The sequence below is a fragment of the Bactrocera dorsalis genome, chromosome 6, assembly GCF_023373825.1.
Source record: "Bactrocera dorsalis isolate Fly_Bdor chromosome 6, ASM2337382v1, whole genome shotgun sequence".
Taxonomy (NCBI): Eukaryota; Metazoa; Arthropoda; class Insecta; order Diptera; family Tephritidae; genus Bactrocera; species Bactrocera dorsalis.
In genome coordinates, this window is record NC_064308.1 from 31508105 (window position 1) to 31529857 (window position 21753).

Genomic DNA, 21753 nt, shown 5'->3' on the forward strand with positions numbered 1-21753 from the left:
ATGCAGGGGATGTTTCGCCTTCTCACTTTAGCTCGCCTTCAAACGGATGTTCTTAGGCTACCCAGAGGATACTTGGTCAAAGACCGGAAGTCGTGAGCTGCTTGAGTCATATGTAAAAGAATCGTTTCTGGCCACTCCCAAGTGAATGGCGATCAGAGAACTTTCCTCACTTGCGTGAACTTCTACACATGACTCCATCCTCCAAATATATACAATATGTATTTTTGTGTTGTTATGTGAATTTGTCAGAAGGAATCTGCCTTTATTTTTTTTTGTCAATTCGTTAGTTGTTTGAAAACGCTGGACCGATGGCGTACCGACCATTATTTGATCGAGTAGTTGTGTCTTTAGAGAAGTCTTCACAATACTGATCTTCTAGAGTTTTGCTTGATATGGGGGAAGTTTCTTTAACTTTTGAAATTTCTTAATTGTGAATTAAGGTATTTGTTTGTATTATACTCAACTTGAGTTGGTATGGTGGTAACTAGTTTTGTAACTGGTCCACTTTGGGTTTCAATGTGCAGCGTTTGAACTTTTTGTGCCTTTGAGCAACATGGTGTCTCTTGGCAATTTTTAGAATTTAGGTTTTCGGGACTTACTTTTAAAATTAAATCCGTGTTCCTTTTTGTGTAAGCACTTCTTTGGAGTGAGATGGGATATCTGCTGTAATGAAGCATTCAATTGTGTCTTTTGTGACAATATAAGAATTAAGTTTGCTTTTGAAATTTTTAAGATTGTGCGTATGGTACAAACAGTTTGTACAGAGACTTTTTGATCTGACAAAGTTGTTCCTTTTGTTAACATTTAATTTTTTAAACTTCTCGTAAGTTTTAAGCTTATACTCTCTTGTGCATAGTTCTCATGACGTATGTTTCTTTGTTCAGATGTGAACGATTGTGTTTTGTTAAAAATTCTATTTGATTTGTTTTGCATCTAGCTTGGGGTCAATTGAAGCTAATATTTAAGTCGCGTTTAATTTTTTTTTGGTTTGACTATTTTTTCTTTTACTCTTCCCGCAATTTCACATTCGGTAGTCAGAAACTGTTTCATTTGTTGCCACGTTGGGTACTTCTTTCGTGATGAGAGCGATTGCTCCCATAGAAGTATAGACATTTCTGGTAATGCGGCGATGAAAATGTTTACTAGAATTGAGTCCCAGTTGTCTGTGGGAATATTTTGTGTCGACAAAATTGAATAAACAATTACAAAAATTGAATTGTAGTCTTAAAAATTCTTCACTTGTTTCTTTCTTAAATTTAGGCAAGTTTAATAGTATCGTTATCGACCAGTATTCTTTTGTTTTCATATCTAGCTTTTAGAGTTTCCCAAACCATATTGAAATTGTGGTAATTAAGAGCGAACTGTTTTACTATTACGCCTGATTGACCTTTAGTTTTGTATTGGAGCGAATATAATTTTTGTGTTTTTGATAATTTTGGATGATTGATGTAAACAGCTGTAAACATATCCCAGAAGGACTGCCATTCTTTTTAACCTCAATTTAATGTGGTCACATGCGGGCACCTCGGGGTGAATGCCTGAACTTACCTCTTGATATGGTTGCATTTGTACCAGCTCTACTCTGGGATGAGGAGTAGGTGCAATTGTTTCTATTAGCTTTAATTGATCGGAGATCATAGCTTTTGTTTCTTCATAATAGTCTAAGCAGTTTGCGTAAATATCGTAAGCCGATGATTTAAAATTACGTGGTCGACCTGAATCGTCAGAATCTACCATGGCGTCATGAATCGCTTGGAGACGAGTCCAAAAATTTGGAAGAAAAAAATAGGGGTTGGTGATAAAAAAGTAAAAATTTAGGGTTGTATTTATTTTTTAATCCCACATTATAAAAAAAAAACGAATTTCATCAAAAAATTAAAGAAAAATATAAAGGTGATCAACCCTTATCGCTTAGGGGTATGAAAAATAGATAGTAGGCGATTCTCAAACATATTGAATACGCATATAAAATTTGGTAAAAATCTTTTCGGAGGAGTATATTTTATATATATTATTAGATATGCAATCCTACTTACTGCTTTATTTTTATTTTTATTATGCAGGAGGGGTATGACCGGAAAATATTGCAAGTAAATACTTCAATTTTAGCTGATTTTTGCTTTTGTTAAATGGTTATGTTTGAATACACAAAGATAGGCTCAACATATATGCATTAAGTAATCATTTTATTTTAGTTGATAACTATTTCGATATATGGTATATTGTTTGTAACCGCTTTGTTGTGCTGTTGTAAAACGCATTTGAAGTTACAGATTCTTTATTAGTACTAGAGGACCCGTCTACGTTTACTATGGCTGATACATAGCTAGTACTACTAATATCATCTATGTATATGATTTCTATTAGTTAGATATTTAGTGAACTAATCATTTTCAAATGATTCTTACATGAATTTTGAACAAATGCTTATGATTTAAAATACATATAATTTTTGTTAATTGTATTGAGTTTTTAATAAAGAGATAACAAGTATCCTATGTCCTTACCCTGGTCCTAAGCTATCTACCCACCAATTTTCAGCCAAATCGGTTCAGCCGTTCTTGAGTTATAAATATATTATTCGATGAATAATATACCACGGGCATCCCAAAAGACTGATGCCACAACCTTGCCAGCCGATTTTTTTTTCTTTCCACGCTTGAGAACCGTTTCTTAATACATATGCAGTCCACTAGGCTGACAGTTGATTGGACACGATTGATTTCACTGATGCAGAGCCCAAATTCAATAGTATTTTTACCCCAAAAACCAATTCTTTTTTAACACACGAAATTCTTTATGATTCATTTTTTTGTAAACTAACACAAGTTGCTTCACCAAAAATGCGATTATTCCTTAAATAATATTTATAATCTAACTAATAGAAATCATATAGTTGGTATTAGTATGTAGTACTACCTATGTAACAGCCACAGTAAAACTTGGGCGGGTTCTCTAGTATATATATATATGTATGTAGATATAAAACCGTCTTTTTGTATATGTACATACATATATGCATATTATAACGGGGCATCTCAACAGGCAAAAATTTATGGCATACTAACTGTCAAATCTATTGCTATTGCCATTGCCAAATCTGTATGTGAGCATTTATTATCATAGCATAATCATTTGCGCAAAGGTGTAGGTAGGTAGGTTCGAGCTGATATAGCGCATGTTTTGAGCTCTTGAACTGTTTAAATCTTTTATGTGGAAAATACAAAAAGGATAAAGATAATTTTTTTCAATATCCCAATGATATAAAAGAAATAATTAAATTAAAAAGAAAGCTACGACGTAAGTGGCATCAAACTCGTTACCCAGCAGATAAATATATTTTAAATAAAGTTGCTAAAAATCTTAATCAGAAAATAAGAGGTTTACACGTGAATATTTCGCAAAATCTCTTCGGTCCCTTACCAATGGAAGAAATTCCGACTACTCTCTTTGGAAAAGCTGTAAAAGATTAAACACACCAGAAACTCAAGTTTGTCCCATTAAAATAAGTGCTGATAGTTAGGCCAGAGAAGACTCAAAAAAGTGGAAGTACATATTTTCGGATTATTTAGCCAAATATTCTCCTCATATGAAACACACGTAGATTATCCAACTGCTTCTAGTTAAGAAATCGAAGAAATCTCCAGATGTACAAGCAGTGAGCTGAGTGAGGAAATCACAAATAAGACAAAACAAAAAATCCCCCGGTTACGACTTGATTACCGAGGTCTTAAAACAGCTTCCTCCAATAAGTATAGTAAAAATTACCACATTATTAACGTTTTCAATACGTACTAACTTATTGGAAAATTGCTGAAGTAATCATGTTTCAAAAGCTAGGAAAACCAAGATATGATATATCTTCTTACAGGCCCATATCACTTCTACCGATGATATCGACGCTTTTTGAGAAAATCCTCATCGATAAAAACATAGAACGAAAAACCGTAATTCTAGCGCATCAGTTTGGATTTCAAGCCAACCATTCTACGGTTGATTAAATCCACAGGATGACACACATTATTAAAAAGCATTTCTGTTCTACCATGTTTTTGGATGCTGCAAAAGCGTTCTTACAGTTTGTCACAAAGGACTGCTTTCGAAACTGAAACTGATTTTACCAAAACAGCACTATGACATCGTATAATCGTATTTATCAGGTCGCTACTTCCGCTTTAAACAAGGAGATAGGATACAACAGCCATATTTGCAGATGATACCGCGTTGTTTGAACACGAATCCACTACTGATCTCCAAAAAACTGTAAATAAAGTACCACAATGGGCAAAAAAAGACAGATAAAACTGAATGAACATATTGTTTTCACATAACACAAGATACAGCACTTAGCAATTTTAATAGACGGTGCACGAATACCGTACTTTAACTCCGTTAAATATCTAGGAATGACGCTTGAATCTAAGCTACGGTGGAAAGTTCACGTAAAAAACAAATGGAAAGAGCTCGACATGCGAATCAAAACTGTTAGTTGGTAACAAATTAGTCTTATTCATCGTAAATAAATTACTTGTCTACGAACAAATACTTAGTCCGATATGGAGCTATGGTGCACAACTCTGGGGATGTACTATCGCAAATAATAAGAAAGTCCTCCAACAATTTCAAAAGAAAGTACTAAGACTAATAATAATAAAAATTGCAGCAGCACATAGTACAAGATTGCTACAGCATTGTAACGAAGAAGTAGCCATGCCAACTTCTAGAGAGACACAAACGCAATCTTTTAATTATTGTATAATAGTTTTATAATTTTGTAATTATATGTTTAATCACATTCAAGTTGCTTGTTAGTCTTTTCTTTTATCTGAACTAGTTGCAATGTATTAATTAAATAAAATAAAAAAAATTTCTGAAACGAAGATGCCATTAACGCTATGCAGGAAAGTAGTGCCGGCCAACTTTGGCTCTCAGTCTACACGCCGCATAGCGACGAGGTAGACCCACCCTTGCATTTGCTGAGAAAAGCCCTGGCAGGGGTTCTTTGAAGAAGAACCGGTGTTATAATTAGCTGAGATGCCAACTCACACCTTCTGATACTTTTTGAATTTATAAGCAATGAAATCTTTCTCTTTGCAATAGTGTAAGCGCCCTTATCTTTGCGACTGTTAGCAGGGCCGAGGTCCTCATTTTTCGTTGGTTTCTAAGAATATTTTTCCTTTGATCTCGAAATGGAAAATTCTAGACGATTATTCCTTATCTGATCACAGATACAAAGCTTGTGGCTGAACGATATGCGCCCAAATTGTTTAACTTATAGAAATTTTAGGAATATAAATTGGCAATCATATTGGAGGAAGATTCGATCAGCTCTTCCAACTGCACCTGACAGGCATTTGATCTTTTCCGCGGGATCGCTTAATGAGCTCCTCGAGGTCTTCAGTTGTACGTCTAGGGTTACTCTTGAAAACTTTTGTCCTCTGAAAACTCAAAAAGGATACAACTAACTACATTAAGGTATCTAAGAAATGATAACGGTGGATGGGCCGTGACCAGCGCAGAGTTGTTGAGGCTGGTCCTATTAGCTCAATTTCGTTTAAAACTTTTAATCCCCTGATCGCATTATAACGGCGATACTGCAGCGGACGTTGGAGGTGACATGCAGCTGGCTGACCTCAATCTACGTGAACTGCGTTAGATGTGCCATGTTAGATAAGCCTGGAGACTGCTTAAAGTGGCGTTCATACCAAAGGCCGCTAAGAGCTCTCACATCGCTGCCAAGGATTTCAGCCCCATTAGCCTATCCTCGTTGTTGTTAAAAACTTTAGAGAGACTCACGAACTCCAATCTCTACTCTACTCTAATAAAAAACCACGTCCAGTGAAGAAAATATACAGGAAATTCTCATGCTTGTGAAATCTAGAAAGGGGCCGGACACCATTCCTTCCGGTTTATGCTGTAGTGATAAGTTGGCATGCACTCCTGGTGAAACTTCCAACTTTTCTCAAATCTAATTATGTATGTACATAATGAGCTTGGAGCTACTTCTACTTTTTCTGCTAACAATTTTTCATTTTTATTTTTAAATTTTGCAATATTGCGTATTTAGTAGGATGATATTGCCAAGGCTATTTGTGATATCAAGCCTTCTTTCAAAATTGATCTTGATTGGCTGCCGTCTGTACTTATAAAAAATTGTCCTGCCTTTGCTTGTCATCTTAAGCGTTTCTTCAATAAGTCTGTCATCAGATATCATCATCATTATTTCAGACTGAAAATTGACATTCGTTACCCTTATCCTTAAAGGTATTATCCAAATATAAGTATATTCTACCGTTTCCAAAATGTGCTCTGTTACAGATAAGATATTTTCTTGCAGGTAAATTAATCGTTAACGTCGTCAGAGTTTGTTTCTGTTCGCTCTACTGCGATAAATTTCGCTGTCTTTTAGTGATAATTGAATGTTAGCCTTCTCCGCTGGATTTTAAATGTTTATACAGATTTCTTTAAAGTCTTTGCTAAAGTTCAACACAATATTATAATTAAAAAGTTATTCTTTTTAGGTTTGTACTCTGTCTTCTTGCAGGGGATCGACTTATATTTATACAATAAACGTTGTGTTGTTATTGTCAATGGAGTGTCATCCGATGCTTTCATTGCGTCATCGAGAGTTCGGAAAATGAAAATAAACTTTAATATGACATTGATAGTTTTTATGATTGGTGAATGAAATCACAGCTCTCTGAATTTTTGGTAAATCTCGTATGAGAAGGGACATAGCATCTTGCCTTCTAATTACAAGGTGCGTTTCAAAGTAAACAGGACTCTATATGTCGACTGGTGTCCAGTGAGAATTTCATGACATCGATTGGAACTGAAGTTATTGTGCTTTAACTGTCCGTATTTTTGTGTTATCGTGGCGAAAATGGGCTTCGAACAAAGAGCCAACATTAAATTTTGTGTCAAAATTGGTAAAACTCTTACCATAACATTTCAATTGATGGAACAAGTTTATGGCGATGATTGCCTATCCCGTAGCAGGAGTAGTTTCAACGTTTTCAAAGGTCGGGAGGACAAAAATGACGATTAACATGTGGGCCAATCAAAATCCGTGATCATTGGAAATTCCATTAAAACTGTGCGCGAATTCATCAAAAATCAACCGAAATCATCATTGAAATTCATGTAATTGGACATCTAATTTTGACCGAACATTTGTGCTTACGAAAGGTGTGTGCACGGTTTGTTCCGCACAAATTGACTGACGACCAAAAATTGCTCTCATCGATCGACGCTTGTGACCGATTATTTGACCAAAAATCACATTTTAACCATTAACCACTCCCGTGTTCACCTGATATGGCACCGTGCGACTTCTTCCTTTGTGGAAAAATGCATTTGCTCTTGAAAGAAAAGCGTTATGCAGACGTAGAGGCCATTCAAAAGGCTTGCACCGGCATACTGGCGGTCATATCGACCATCGAGCTAAAACTCTCGTTCCACTTGGTTTTGGACAGTGCAAAAAGCTGTATTGAAACAGAAAGAGACTATTTTGAATAAAGTAAATTGAGTTTGCTGAAAAAAACCATTTGTCCTGCTTACTTTGGAAACCACATTGTACAATATTTCAAATGGAATCCTAAAATGTTTTCGCAATCAAATATCTTAGGGTAATATTTGAAAAAATATTAGGTTGTCAAAAAAGTCTTGCGGTATTTTCGCTAGTTGTCGCTGAAATCACGTAGTTCTAGTTTTATTCGTGGCATCGAATCATGCTATACCGTTTTGGAAAGCTCATTTCACGCGCTAACACGTGTTTGATTGATTGTCGTTTCTTTTAAGTCGTTCGTGAGTTATAGCGTCGCAAACATGGAGCAAAATAAAGAGAAAATACGGCATATTTTACAGTACTACTACGATAAATGCAAAAATGCATCTCAAGCAGGGGGTTTTAGATGATCCAGCAATCCAGCTAAATGAAAATATATATGTTATAATGTTCGCAATTAGTTTTTAAGAATACATTTTAATTTTTTAGTAAACAAGAAAACTATAACTATGGGTCCTGTTTTATACAATATAATAATAAACGTTCATCTTTAACAATCTGCAAAAAAATATGTTTCTTTCATGCTACTCCGCATTGAATTTTTTGGGTTAAGTAGCGGACAGGTTGAATCGTAAGAAACGTGATTTCTCGGCATCAAACACGGCTTGTAACTGTCAATCTGCTGTTTCTAAATTGTCATTGAAATGCCTCGTCCAAATCAATGTTGCAATCCAATAAATTAATGAATGCTACGTGGAAAAATATTTACTACTTAGGTACATATAACATTTGTCATTCATGCTGTATGAAAACTCTGTATATGTTGATGAAAACTCTGCAAATATTCATAAAAATTACCGTGACTGTATTTATATTTTTTTATTAATAATGAGTAATGCCAACAAATAAGTAATGCGGACAAAAAAAATATGAATATATTGTATTATTTTGAGTGTTGATCAACAAAAATCAGCGGTTGAGCTTTCTAAATCAAAAGAATATTCTAGTGGTGTTTCAGATCCAAATTCCAAGTAGTTAATAGCATTTTGAAATAACGTGGTGAACCACCAATGAAAAGGATACGTTTCTCCAAACTATGAAAGAAATCATTGCAGAAGTAATAGATGAGAATAGAGCAAAAGAAAATACTACAGAAAATAATCAAAAATGAAAAAAAAACGGCGTGAAGATCGTTTGAAAAATATCAATGGTTTAACAAAAATTTATTTAAAATATTATTATTTAAGCAAATTGAAGAATGTCTATAATATATCGCAAATATTTTTCTTTGAGTTCAGAAAATTTCATCGATTTATCTGCTGTAGTTTATGAGAAAATAACTGTACAATTCTCTCGCGATCTAAAATTTAATCTTCAATGAAACAAAAAACAAGAAAAACCGTTAACTTTGGCTGCACCGAAGCTAATATACCCTTCACAGGTGCATTTCTTTTAGTAACTATGTGTTCAGTTTATATGGAAGCAATGTGCTATAGTAATCCGTCAAATGCGAAAGTTTTCAATACAGGCTCTTGATTCCGATCGTTTAGTTTGTATGGCAGTTATATGCTATAGTAAGCCGATCTGAACAATTTCTTCGGAGATTACATTGTTGCCTTAGAAAATAATCTATACCAAATTTCGTGAATATATCTTGTCAAATGCGCAGCTTCTTGAAGAGAAAATGACATTTGCACAATTTCAAAACGATATCTTAAAACCTGAGGAACTAGTTCGTATATATACAGACAGACGGACGGACGGACAGACGGACGATATCTTAAAAACTTCACTATTTTAAGTAAAATCGTTTTTTTTTTTTGAAATTTCGCCATTTTTTTTATTTATTTTTTTCACCCCAAAAAAAGCTTCAATTAATTTGGCAACTATCCCTGCTAATCCCGGAGTCGGCCGAGTTTTTTTAATATTTTTTTTTATTTATTTAAAAATTTTTTTCATTTTTTAAATAAAAAAAATATAAAAAAAAAATCGGCCCACTCCGAGATTAGCAGGGATAGTTGTCAAATTAATTGAAGTTTTTTTTGAGAAAAAAAAAACAAAAAACAAAAATGGCGAAATTCCAAAAAAATAAAAATTAAGATTTTACTTAAAAAAAACGATTATTTTATATAATTGATCGTGTTAAATTTTTTTCGAGTAGTTTTTCGAAAAGTTCATTCAAAAACAAAAATTTAAAAAAAAATGGTCCCCAAAAGTCAATTTCTACAAAAGTTATGGCTATTTGAATATAAAAAAGCCATTTTTTTAGCAAAAAATAGAAAAATTCATAACTTTTTTGAAGTAGGACAAAAAATTTTGAAAAAATTCTCAAAAATGTTTTTCAAATAGTAGAAAAGGATGGATAAGTTTCAGCAAAATCTAAAGGGGTCGGGTTCAAAAGTGGTCGATTTGGTATGGAATACCCCATATACTTAATAGGGTCTTCGATGCTTCTTTCTGGGTGTTACAAACTTCGTGACAAACTTAATATACCCTGTTCACTGTGTACAACAGTGTTGTGTGAACAGTGTTCAGGGTATAAAAAAATAATTTTGACGAAATACTTATATAACAGTCCCTCCCCTAACGAAGTGCTAATTTTCAAAACCGGTAATTTAGCGAAATTTTCAAGATCCACCTGACTTGGTTTGACCCAGTGTAAAACGGTGCAAAAAAGCGCTCGTCAGACGCCATGTGTAACGTTTCATACAAAATTCGTCGGATGCAATTGCAAAATCGAAAACGAATAACGGTGCAAATTATACCTTCTGTGCTCTGATTTGTAACGGGTGATTTTTTGAGGTTAGGATTTTCATGCATTAGTATTTGACAGATCACGTGGGATTTCAGACATGGTGTCAAAGAGAAAGATGCTCAGTATGCTTTGACATTTCATCATGAATAGACTTACTAACGAGCAACGCTTGCAAATCATTGAATTTTATTACCAAAATCAGTGTTCGGTTCGAAATGTGTTTCGCGCGCGTGTTTTGTTCAGCGATGAGGCTCATTTCTGGTTGAATGGCTACGTAAATAAGCAAAATTGCCGCATTTGGGGTGAAGAGCAACCAGAAGCCGTTCAAGAACTGCCCATGCATCCCGAAAAATGCACTGTTTGGTGTGGTTTGTACGCTGGTGGAATCATTGGACCGTATTTTTTCAAAGATGCTGTTGGACGCAACGTTACGGTGAATGGCGATCGCTATCGTTCGATGCTAACAAACTTTTTGTTGCCAAAAATGGAAGAACTGAACTTGGTTGACATGTGGTTTCAACAAGATGGCGCTACATGCCACACAGCTCGCGATTCTATGGCCATTTTGAGGGAAAACTTCGGACAACAATTCATCTCAAGAAATGGACCCGTAAGTTGGCCACCAAGATCATGCGATTTAACGCCTTTAGACTATTTTTTGTGGGGCTACGTCAAGTCTAAAGTCTACAGAAATAAGCCAGCAACTATTCCAGCTTTGGAAGACAACATTTCCGAAGAAATTCGGGCTATTCCGGCCGAAATGCTCGAAAAAGTTGCCCAAAATTGGACTTTCGGAATGGACCACCTAAGACGCAGCCGCGGTCAACATTTAAATGAAATTATCTTCAAAAAGTAAATGTCATGAACCAGTCTAACGTTTCAAATAAAGAACCGATGAGATTTTGCAAATTTTATGCGTTTTTTTTTAAAAAAAAAGTTATCAAGCTCTTAAAAAATCACCCTTTACATTCTGCGAGTACAAAGTGAAATAGCGTTTCACTTTTATACTCTTGAAACATGTTGCTACTACTTAAATACATTTAACAGTTTTTCGCATAACGGTTTTTCAAATCCACTAAAATTATTGTAGGAAGACCGATTCGTTTCGTGGTTGCGTCCGAACTAACTCTTCTTTATTTTTTCTCACTTTCATGTCGCCAGTTACAAGTTTAAAAATTTCATCAGGGTTGCTTATTCCAGTAACATTAAAATAAGGCATGATACAAATTCAAAAGTACTACCGTCTTGCTTATTCAAGTAATATTAAAATAAAGCATAATACAAATTCAAAAGGACAACAGGATTGCTTATTCAAGTAACATTAAAATAAGGTATGATACAAATTCAAAAATACAACAGGATTGCTTATTCAAGTAACATCAAAATAAGGCAACGATACAACATAATACAGTAATCACATTTACATTGCTACAATTCGGCCGTCCTGACCATGAGATCACCTGATCTCAAGTGACTGACTAGACTTCGCGTCCTTTGAACCATGGTTTTATATTTCCAACTGCCCATACCCCGTGGTATGGGACTCGAGACTGTTGAAACCCGTCGACATCTCTAAGTAAGTAACGATCCTTTCGTAAGACTTTTTCAATACAATACGGTCCCTTAAATTTAGGAATCAGTTTTTTAGACACCCCTATGTGAGAATCGAAATTTTTTATAACCACATAATCTCCCTTTACATATTTTCTTGGCGCTCGCCTTTTTTTATTAAAAAAGTTTGTATTATATTGTTGCAACTGTTCTTGTTTTACACTTGCCTTCTCACGAATATCCTGCAAAATTCGATTTTCACATGACTTTTCAACTTCTCTTAAGTTTTCTTTCAGCGAATCAACAACTTCACCTGTTTGATTTACACCGAACTCGGGTGCACCCCGGTTGTCCTATGTATCGTGTTATTAAAAGCATGCTCTATACTTTCTATTACCGCATTCAAATTGTATCGTTTATCTGTATTTAACATTTTTGATATCATTGGTCCCAAACTCCCATTTACCCGCTCTACCTGATCTCCACAGGACCTGTAGCGATCTTAATATGCTGAACCGAGTTTTGTTCTAAAAATTCTGTAAATTCACCAGATGTAAAACAACTTCCTCTATCAGATACAATGCATTTAGGACGACTATAAATCCGGAAATAACTTTGCAATGCTTGAATCGCTTCTCTAGTATTTGTTGTTTTGGTAGGGTAAAGTCTGACAAATTTTGTAAATGCCTCAATGACGACAAAAATGTGTTTCGTTTTTAACGAGTTATCAATCGGACCGATGTGGTCAATGTGAACAACTTCAAAGGGAATTCTTCCTTTTGGAATGCTGTGTAAAAACCCTCTTGCGCCCCACTTTTGGAAGAGAATACAATATATTTCAAGCAATTTTTTATGTGTCTATCAACCTTTTCTCTCAACTTAGGGAACCAATAGCTTTTCGATATTAATTCTACTACTTTTTCTATTCCAACATGGCCAACCTCGTCATGATATTTGTAAATTACATTACCCTCCATATCTTGTGGAACACAAAATAAAACTCTGCCATCATTTTTTTCTATACAAAACCCATTTCTCATCTCAAATAATTTATGTTCTTTTTCTTTTAATAGTTTTTTCCACATTTTTAAATTCTCATCTCTTCCTTGGCATATAATCAAATTTTCCTCAAAGGTATTTGTTTCTACTACTAGAATATTACTGGACCGACTTAGAGCATCAACATGCTGCATGTGTTTTCCCGCTCGATGCTCCAACGTATAATTGAAGTTTTGTAACTCTAAAGCCCATCGTGCTATTCTAGGGTTAAGTTCTTTTTTATTCAATGTAAGTGCAAGTGAACTACAATCTGTTATGATCTTGAAGGGGTTTCCTTGAAGGTACACACGAAATCGTTTCAAAGCGCTAACTATTGCTAAAGCTTCCAACTCGAAGCTGTGATATCGTGACTGTTATGAAATATTGTAAATCTGGCATCACTATTCCTCTTATTCCTTTTATACTGTTCGTATGTATACTTATTATATTCAATAAAGTCACTCGTCATCTTACATTGAAACTGCGCGTACGTCACTCTGTTCAACAGGTTATGGGCCTATTGCTCAACAAGTTATTTGCCTAAAAGTAAAGTTATTTAAAATTGATTTTTTTAAACGAAAATGGCGACAAGTGCTCTTAATTTTCCATTTGAAAAACTTCGTGGACGGGAAAATTTCGATTATTGGAAGCGGAATGCTAAATCGTATTTGGTCCTAAAAAGTTGCTGGAAAATAACGAAGAACGGTTTATCTGAAAATTCAACGGAAAAAGATCGTGACAGCAATGAACGGGCACTGGCGGAGATTACGCTCATGGTGGAGCCGAGTAATTTTTCGCATATTGCGAACGCAGTGACTGCAAAGGATGCATGGGATTCGTTAATGGCCGCGTATGAAGACAGTGGTTTAACTCGCAAGGTAGAGCTTTTAAAGAAGCTGGTGCAGTTAAAGCTGGAGCAGTTTCAATCCGTACAGGATTATGTGAACGAGATGGTCATGACATCAATCAAGTTGCAAAATGCAGGTCTGGACGTAGGTGATGAGCTGGTGGCATCATTATTGCTTGCTGGGTTGCCTAATGAGTATCAAGCACTCGTAATGGCTGTGGAGAATTCGAAAGCGAAATTAACTGTCGATAGCGTTAAAGGTTTGTTGTTGCAAGATGTCAAATTTGACTATAGCAAAGAACCTGCTGACAACGCATTATATTCGAAGAATTTCCAACAGAAAAGGAACGACAAAAGTTCTAATCGGAAAAAATGTCGTTGTTTTAATTGTGGTCAGGAAGGCCATTTGCGTAAAGAGTGTCGCAAGTCTCCGAAATCAACGAAAGTAAATGAGAATGAAGGTAAAAGCAGGACGGCAATGTTTTCAAATTCGCTGTTAGCGAATTCGTGTTTGCATTCTCAGAGCGGCGAAAATGTATGGTACGTTGACTCCGGCGCAACGTCACATATGACAAACGATCTGAAGTTACTTTCGAAGTTGAGAGCAGCAGAGCATAATGAAGTAATTTTAGCTAACAGAGAGCGAGTTCCTGTTAACAGCGTAGGCAAAGTCAGCCTAGTTTTAAATGTAAACAAACAAAAAGTAGAAACAAATGTTCGAAATGTCGAATATGTTCCCAGTCTTTGCGCGAATCTTTTGTCAGTTCGGCAAATAACAAAACAAAACAAAAAGGTGATGTTCGAAGGGAATGTGTGTAAAATACTTGATGCGAAAAACAGATTGATTGCAAAAGCGTATGCAGAAAATGGTTTGTACAAATTAGATTGTGCCAAAATTCCAGTTGGGAAAGCAATGACAACTATTGATAATTCTGAACTGTGGCATCGAAGGTTAGGTCACATTTGCAAAAACAGCATGAAGCAGGTGCAGAATTCAACGCTTGGAGTTAATTACAACGGCGCAAGTGAAAAAGAATGCATTGTATGTTGTAAGGGTAAGCAAACTAGAATAATAACTAAATCAGCTGGTACTCGTGCTAAAAATTGTTTGGACATTATACATTCGGACGTGCTTGGTCCAATTAGCACAAAATCGTTCAGCGGTGCAAGATTTTTATTGGTGTTTGTTGATGATTTTTCAAGAAAAGTATTTGCTATACCGATTGTATCTAAATCAGATGTATTTGAAAAATTCAAGCAGTTTAAAAGCGAAGTAGAAACGCAATGTGGTCGTAAGATAAAAGTGCTGCGAACAGATAATGGCACTGAATATTGAAATTCTCAGTTTATTAAATTTTTGCGTGAATGTGGTATTGTTCACCAAAAGACAGCTCCATATACGCCCGAGCAAAACGGGGTGGCTGAGCGGATGAATCGAACGTTAATTGAACGTGTGAGATGCATGTTGCTAGATTCTGGCCTAGGAAATATATTTTGGGCAGAAGCTGCAAATACAGCAGCGTATTTAGTAAATCGTATTCCTTGTAGAGGTAATAGTCGAAGTCCAGAAGAAATATGGTCTGGTGTTAAACCAAATTTGAAACAATTACGCATTTTTGGTTGTACAGCGATGGTTCATATACCAAAGCAAAAACGTTTGAAGTTAGATGCAAAATCAGAAGAATGTATTTTTGTTGGTTATTGCATAGAGTCGAAAGCATTTAGGCTTTACCGAAAATCTGACTACAAGTTTATTGTGAGTCGTGATGTGAAATTTTTAGAAAATACAAGTAATACATTCAAGCGCGCAGAGCCAAATCTAATTGTTGATATAATTAATGAAAACGAAGCTAATGACATTAACAATTCAGGGGAGCTGAATGAGAGCGAATTGTGGGATGTCGGTATATCTTCGGAAAGTGAATACGATACTCCTGATGATAGCGAGGTAGCTGATCAGTGTGGCGAAAAGTATTCAGTTCGTCGATCGGAGCGTATTGCTAACAAGGCCAAGAGGAAGTTGTTGTTAAGCGTGGTGTCTGATGTTAATGATCCTGTGAATTTTGAAGAGGCATTGAATAGTCCAGAGGCAGATGACTGGAAACGCGCAATGAAAGAGGAGATAGAATTTCACAAAACAAACAGAACTTGGGTGCTTACGAAATTGCCTGAAGGTAAAAGAGCAATAAATACGAAGTGGGTTTTTAAAACTAAGCGCAATGCTGAAGGTGCGCTGGTTCGTTATAAAGCAAGGCTTGTGGTTAAAGGTTGCTCACAGAAACAAGGCGTTGACTATTCGGAAACATTTTCTCCGGTAGTCAGGTACAATTCATTACGATTTTTATTTGCTATGGCGGCGAAGCACGATTTGTCGGTGCATCAGTTAGATGCGGTAACTGCATTTTTGAACGGTGAACTTCAAGAAGAAGTGTTCATGAAACAACCTGAGGGTTATAGTGACAATTCTGGCAGAGTTTGTCGTCTACTAAAATCGTTGTATGGTTTAAAACAAGCAAGCAAAGTTTGGAACGATAAATTAAATGAGGTACTAATTAGTCTGGGACTAATTCGGAGCGAAGTCGATCAATGTATTTACTTTTGTGTGAGTGAGTACAGCATGGTATACGTAGCAATTTATGTGGACGACGTTCTGGTGTTCTCTAATGACAAAAAGGCTACGCAGCGGATTAAGAACGAGTTGTCTTCGAAATTTAAAATGAAGGACATGGGTTCAGCGTCATCCGTACTTGGGATGAGAGTTCAGCGCGATGAGGTAAAAAAGTTAATTAAACTTGACCAGTCTGAATATATTTCCAGTGTACTAAAACGGTTTGGAATGGACGATTGTAATGCGGTAGCTACGCCACTAGATTTGTCGCAAAAGCTAACATTAGATATGTGTCCAAAATCTGAAGAAGAAAAGAAAGAGATGGAAAAGGTTCCATATATGGAGGCAGTGGGTAGTCTGTTGTATGCAGCACAAAATACCCGGCCTGATATCAGCTTCGCAGTCAATTTGCTGAGTCGTTTTTCACAAAACCCCGGGAAAGGTCATTGGCTCGCACTGAAGCGTGTGATGAGGTATTTGAAGGGTACAGTCAACAAAGGTATCGTGTTTCGGAAATCAGCTCAAAGTTTAACTGGTTATTGTGATGCTGACTGGGCAGGAGATCTTGATCAAAGGCGGTCAACTTCTGGTTACGTGTTTATAATGCAAGGTGCAGCTATATCTTGGTCATCGCACAGACAGCGTACCGTAGCATTGTCATCAACTGAGGCGGAATTAACATCTGTAGTGAGCGCAATGCAGGAAGCTATTTGGTTACATCGGCTAGAGTCGGAACTAGTTCATGGTGGTACAGAAGGAATAAAAATGTACTGCGATAACAAGAGCGGAACAATAACTTTTCTCCCCGAACTAAGCATGTGGACATCAAGGCGAAGTTTATACGAGAGAAGTTACGAGATAAGTCATTGCATCTAGAATATATCTCAACAAGCGAAATGTTAGCAGATGGTTTAACAAAGGCTATACCTGCAGTTAAGAATGAATTTATTAATGTTAAATTAGGCTTAAAGTAAAGTCATGTATCATTTAACATAGTTTTTGATTTAACTAATATATTATTAGTGTTGTCAGATGTTCCATTAAAGGGAAGTGTTATGAAATATTGTAAATCTGGCATCACTATTCCTCTTATTCCTTTTATACTGTTCGTATGTATACTTATTATATTCAATAAAGTCACTCGTCATCTTACATTGAAACTGCGCGTACGTCACTCTGTTCAACAGTGACTCTGCCTCTGTAGTTCTTTTCGAAAAATAAAAAAGTGGGTGCATCTTTCCATCTTCTTTCCTTTGCAATAAAATAGCCCCTAGTCCTATCGAATTTGCATCACAATGTAACTCGGTGTAATCATTCGGGTCATACAACGCAAGTACCGGGGCGCCTAGCAGTTTAGATTTCAAAAGCTCAAAGCATTCTAATTCTTTTGCTCCAAACGAAAATATCTTTTCCTTTTTTGTCAAGTCGAATAGAGTGTTCAAATATCATTGAACATGCTTACTTATCAGCAAAGCCGAAATTCTACTAAATAAAAATATCTATTTATATATTAATATACTTACATACATACATATGTATATACAAATTATGTATTCCCGCGTTGGGAATACCAAAAAAAATTATTTTTTAATCGGACAGCGTGTCCGCTTTATTGACCAAAAACGACTCAAACTTAAATTTAACAATTTGGTTAATTTATACTTATTCTAAGCCACGGAATTATTAAGTGGCGTGATCTATTTCCTAGAATTAGTAGCAATTCGATTGCATGTTCAATTGGCATGTGCCGGATGTGCTGAGATTGCATCGGCAGTATTTAACAGTTGTCGCTTGCGCTGTAATTTCGGGGTTGTTGACATAGTTGCACTTTATGCTTGGTTCGTGCTAACTCTTCCCCTCTTAAGTCGATTGTCCTCAATCGGGATTAATGCATTTGTGGTGTTGAAATTTGTAGAAATGGTCCCCTTTTTGCTGAAGTTGCTTGCGGTGGCTCAATTGAAATATTTAGCTTTTGCTTACTTTTTATAATGATGTATACAATTGTTATTAAAATTATAGTTATAATTATAACATCAGTGCCTATGCTGATTAAATTCCTCTTTTTATTTTTATTCATTAGTAATTCGATACCATTTTCTTGATTTATTTGTTCTACATAAAGATTTTCTAATTTAAGAACAAGTTCAGTTACATTATTTTTCTCTTTAATTTTTGTGATTCGATTTGGCAAAATAAATGTTTCATATATTTTAATGTTAATGTTCAAATACGTCTTATTAAGCGTACTAATATAACAATTTTCAAATTTGATAAGAAAGTTGCCCTTCTGTTTTATTTTTTGCTTATTGCAATTGCAATTGTGTTCTATTTCTACATCAAAATGCTTAAACACTAGAATACCAGGGACTATTTCAGTGACATTTATTTTATCTATAGTTTCCAAATTACAATTTGCTTCTTCGAATTTCAATATATTTTCTAAACATTTATTGTGAATTTTTATTAAATTTTTCTCCAAATTGTTTTTTACATATGTTTCATACACATTGTTTTCTGAATCTATTAATACTTCGTAAGTATCTAAGGCTATTGATTTGTTAGCTATATTAGGAACTGGTTCAAATCTGATTTGTGAAAGGGTATTTGGTGAATATTGGGGTATTAGGAGGATTATGATTATGTTGTTGTTTTGAAATATTACTGCTGTCTTGATATTTTGGTAACTGTCGAAATCTGTAATTAATTCGAGTTCTAATTTGGTGAGAATGTCCGTAGGAATTATACCTATTTTGCTGGAAAATATAATTTGTTCTATGTCGTCTATGTGGTTTCGTAAAAAGGATATATCGTTTTCTGTTTGGTATGTGTGCTCTAAAAATTGAACCTTGTCCTCTAATGACTTTATTTTATTTTGTATGGTGTCCTTAAATGTATTAATGTAATGACTTATTGAGATTTGCTGTTGGTTAATATGTTTTGTTATATTGTTTATTTCCTCGGATATGAAGTTATTAACGCGTACTATATTCGTCATACTAGCTGTTGTGGATAATTCATTTTCGTGTATTTCTGTGAGTGCGTTATGGATTTCCGTCTCGTCATCACTGTCCATGGATCCTCCTATATATTTTAATCCTTTCCCTAGAATATTTACAAGTCCTCGTTTTGATTTAAAATGGGGGTGTAAGCCGCTTATTTTTGATTGGAGTAATGCAAAGTTCCTATTAACTGTGTCCAAAATTTGTTTATCTTCAAAAGTTGTGGTTTTTAGCATGTTAATGTTATTTGATATTAAGGCTACTATTTCCTCGTAGGCTGTTAAGTTGATAAAATGAAGTGTTTTGTCATAATGATTAATTATTTTCAGTTCGTTAGTTTTGATGGGTAAATATCCGTTATTATTCGTTAAATCCTGGATATCGATTTGTTGAGCGTCTACCGTCAATGCTAATAACGGGTGATTTTTTTGAGGTTAGGATTTTCATGCATTAGTATTTGACAGATCACGTGGGATTTCAGACATGGTGTCAAAGAGAAAGATGCTCAGTATGCTTTGACATTTCATCATGAATAGACTTACTAACGAGCAACGCTTGCAAATCATTGAATTTTATTACCAAAATCAGTGTTCGGTTCGAAATGTGTTTCGCGCGCGTGTTTTGTTCAGCGATGAGGCTCATTTCTGGTTGAATGGCTACGTAAATAAGCAAAATTGCCGCATTTGGGGTGAAGAGCAACCAGAAGCCGTTCAAGAACTGCCCATGCATCCCGAAAAATGCACTGTTTGGTGTGGTTTGTACGCTGGTGGAATCATTGGACCGTATTTTTTCAAAGATGCTGTTGGACGCAACGTTACGGTGAATGGCGATCGCTATCGTTCGATGCTAACAAACTTTTTGTTGCCAAAAATGGAAGAACTGAACTTGGTTGACATGTGGTTTCAACAAGATGGCGCTACATGCCACACAGCTCGCGATTCTATGGCCATTTTGAGGGAAAACTTCGGACAACAATTCATCTCAAGAAATGGACCCGTAAGTTGGCCACCAAGATCATGCGATTTAACGCCTTTAGACTATTTTTTGTGGGGCTACGTCAAGTCTAAAGTCTACAGAAATAAGCCAGCAACTATTCCAGCTTTGGAAGACAACATTTCCGAAGAAATTCGGGCTATTCCGGCCGAAATGCTCGAAAAAGTTGCCCAAAATTGGACTTTCCGAATGGACCACCTAAGACGCAGCCGCGGTCAACATTTAAATGAAATTATCTTCAAAAAGTAAATGTCATGAACCAATCTAACGTTTCAAATAAAGAACCGATGAGATTTTGCAAATTTTATGCGTTTTTTTTTTAAAAAAAGTTATCAAGCTCTTAAAAAATCACCCTATACCAGCATGATTGTCATGATTTCCCCCGTATTCATTTTTCCTATTAAAGAAGAAATTTTATGTGCTTAAATTCCTATTTACTCATGCATTTCTATTTAATGTTACTTTTATGAACTACTCTACCTGATTTAGTTACTACTGTTGTATTAAAATTTTTCGCAACAATTTATGATATCTCCTTCCGCATATGTGCTTGGAGGTGATCTGTTCTTGTTATGGTATGTAAGGTCTGCGTTTTGTTTCGCTAGGAGTCTGTTTATAGTTTCTTGTCTGTCTTTCTCCATTATTTTAGGGTCGCTATAAACACGTCTGCCAAAGAATATTTCTACAGGTTTTCTTCCTGTTGTCGTATGAATAGTGGAGTTATATTCGAAAACTGATTTATCCAACAATTCGTGGAATGAACGGTACGTGCTCTCCTTTTGAAGACATCGCATTATTTCTTGTAATGTAGAATGGAAACGTTCTACCTGTCCGTTTGAACAACTTGTATACGGAGCGGTTCTAAAAATATTAATTCCGAATTCATTCTCTATCATGAAGTTTATTGCTTCAGAATTAAAAGATTTCTCGTTATCCATCACTATTGTTTCTGGAACAAAGGAGAAAAGGATATCGCGTAAAGGCTGTCTGATGTGTTCCGATGCTCTCGATCGAATGGGTTTTGCTATTGCGTATTTGGAGAATTTGTCCATCGCGGTTAGAACTAATTCCTTACCAACTATAAATATATCAATGTGCACTATTTGGCCTGCGAACTGTGGAATGGGTGTGGCCTGAATTTGAGGTTTTATTGGACGTCGGTCATATTTGCTTTCCTTGCATGTTGCACAGTTTCTTATAATTTTCTTTATTTTACTTGCCATTGCAGGAAAAGAGTACTTTTCCAGAATTTGCATTTTATTTTCCCTAGTATTTCTGTGCGCTCTATTGTGCGTTTTTAAAGGGTGATTTTTTAAGAGCTTGATAACTTTTTTTTAAAAAAAAACGCATAAAATTTGCAAAATCTCATCGGTTCTTTATTTGAAACGTTAGATTGGTTCATGACATTTACTTTTTGAAGATAATTTCATTTAAATGTTGACCGCGGCTGCGTCT

The 21753-nt window shown here is 35.5% G+C and overlaps 2 protein-coding genes and 1 long non-coding RNA gene across 4 annotated transcripts in view; 2 read left to right on the forward strand and 1 right to left on the reverse strand.

The window, feature by feature from the left end:
- The window catches only part of LOC125779313 (uncharacterized), a 43859-nt gene extending 22197 nt beyond the window's left edge, over positions 1 to 21662 (forward strand). The window contains exon 2 of the mRNA XM_049460588.1: positions 21602 to 21662. The gene's annotated coding sequence lies outside the window, so the exon portion shown is untranslated. The remainder of the gene's footprint in view (positions 1 to 21601) is intronic.
- LOC125779386 (procathepsin L) overlaps positions 1 to 21753 on the forward strand; it is a 323484-nt gene that overhangs the window by 57223 nt on the left and 244508 nt on the right. The window lies entirely within an intron of this gene.
- LOC125779639 (uncharacterized) lies at positions 10359 to 20967 on the reverse strand. Its single transcript, XR_007423425.1, has 2 exons — positions 20497 to 20967; positions 10359 to 11067 (listed from the first exon to the last, which is right to left on the reverse strand). It is a non-coding gene; the product is annotated as an uncharacterized LOC125779639 (long non-coding RNA).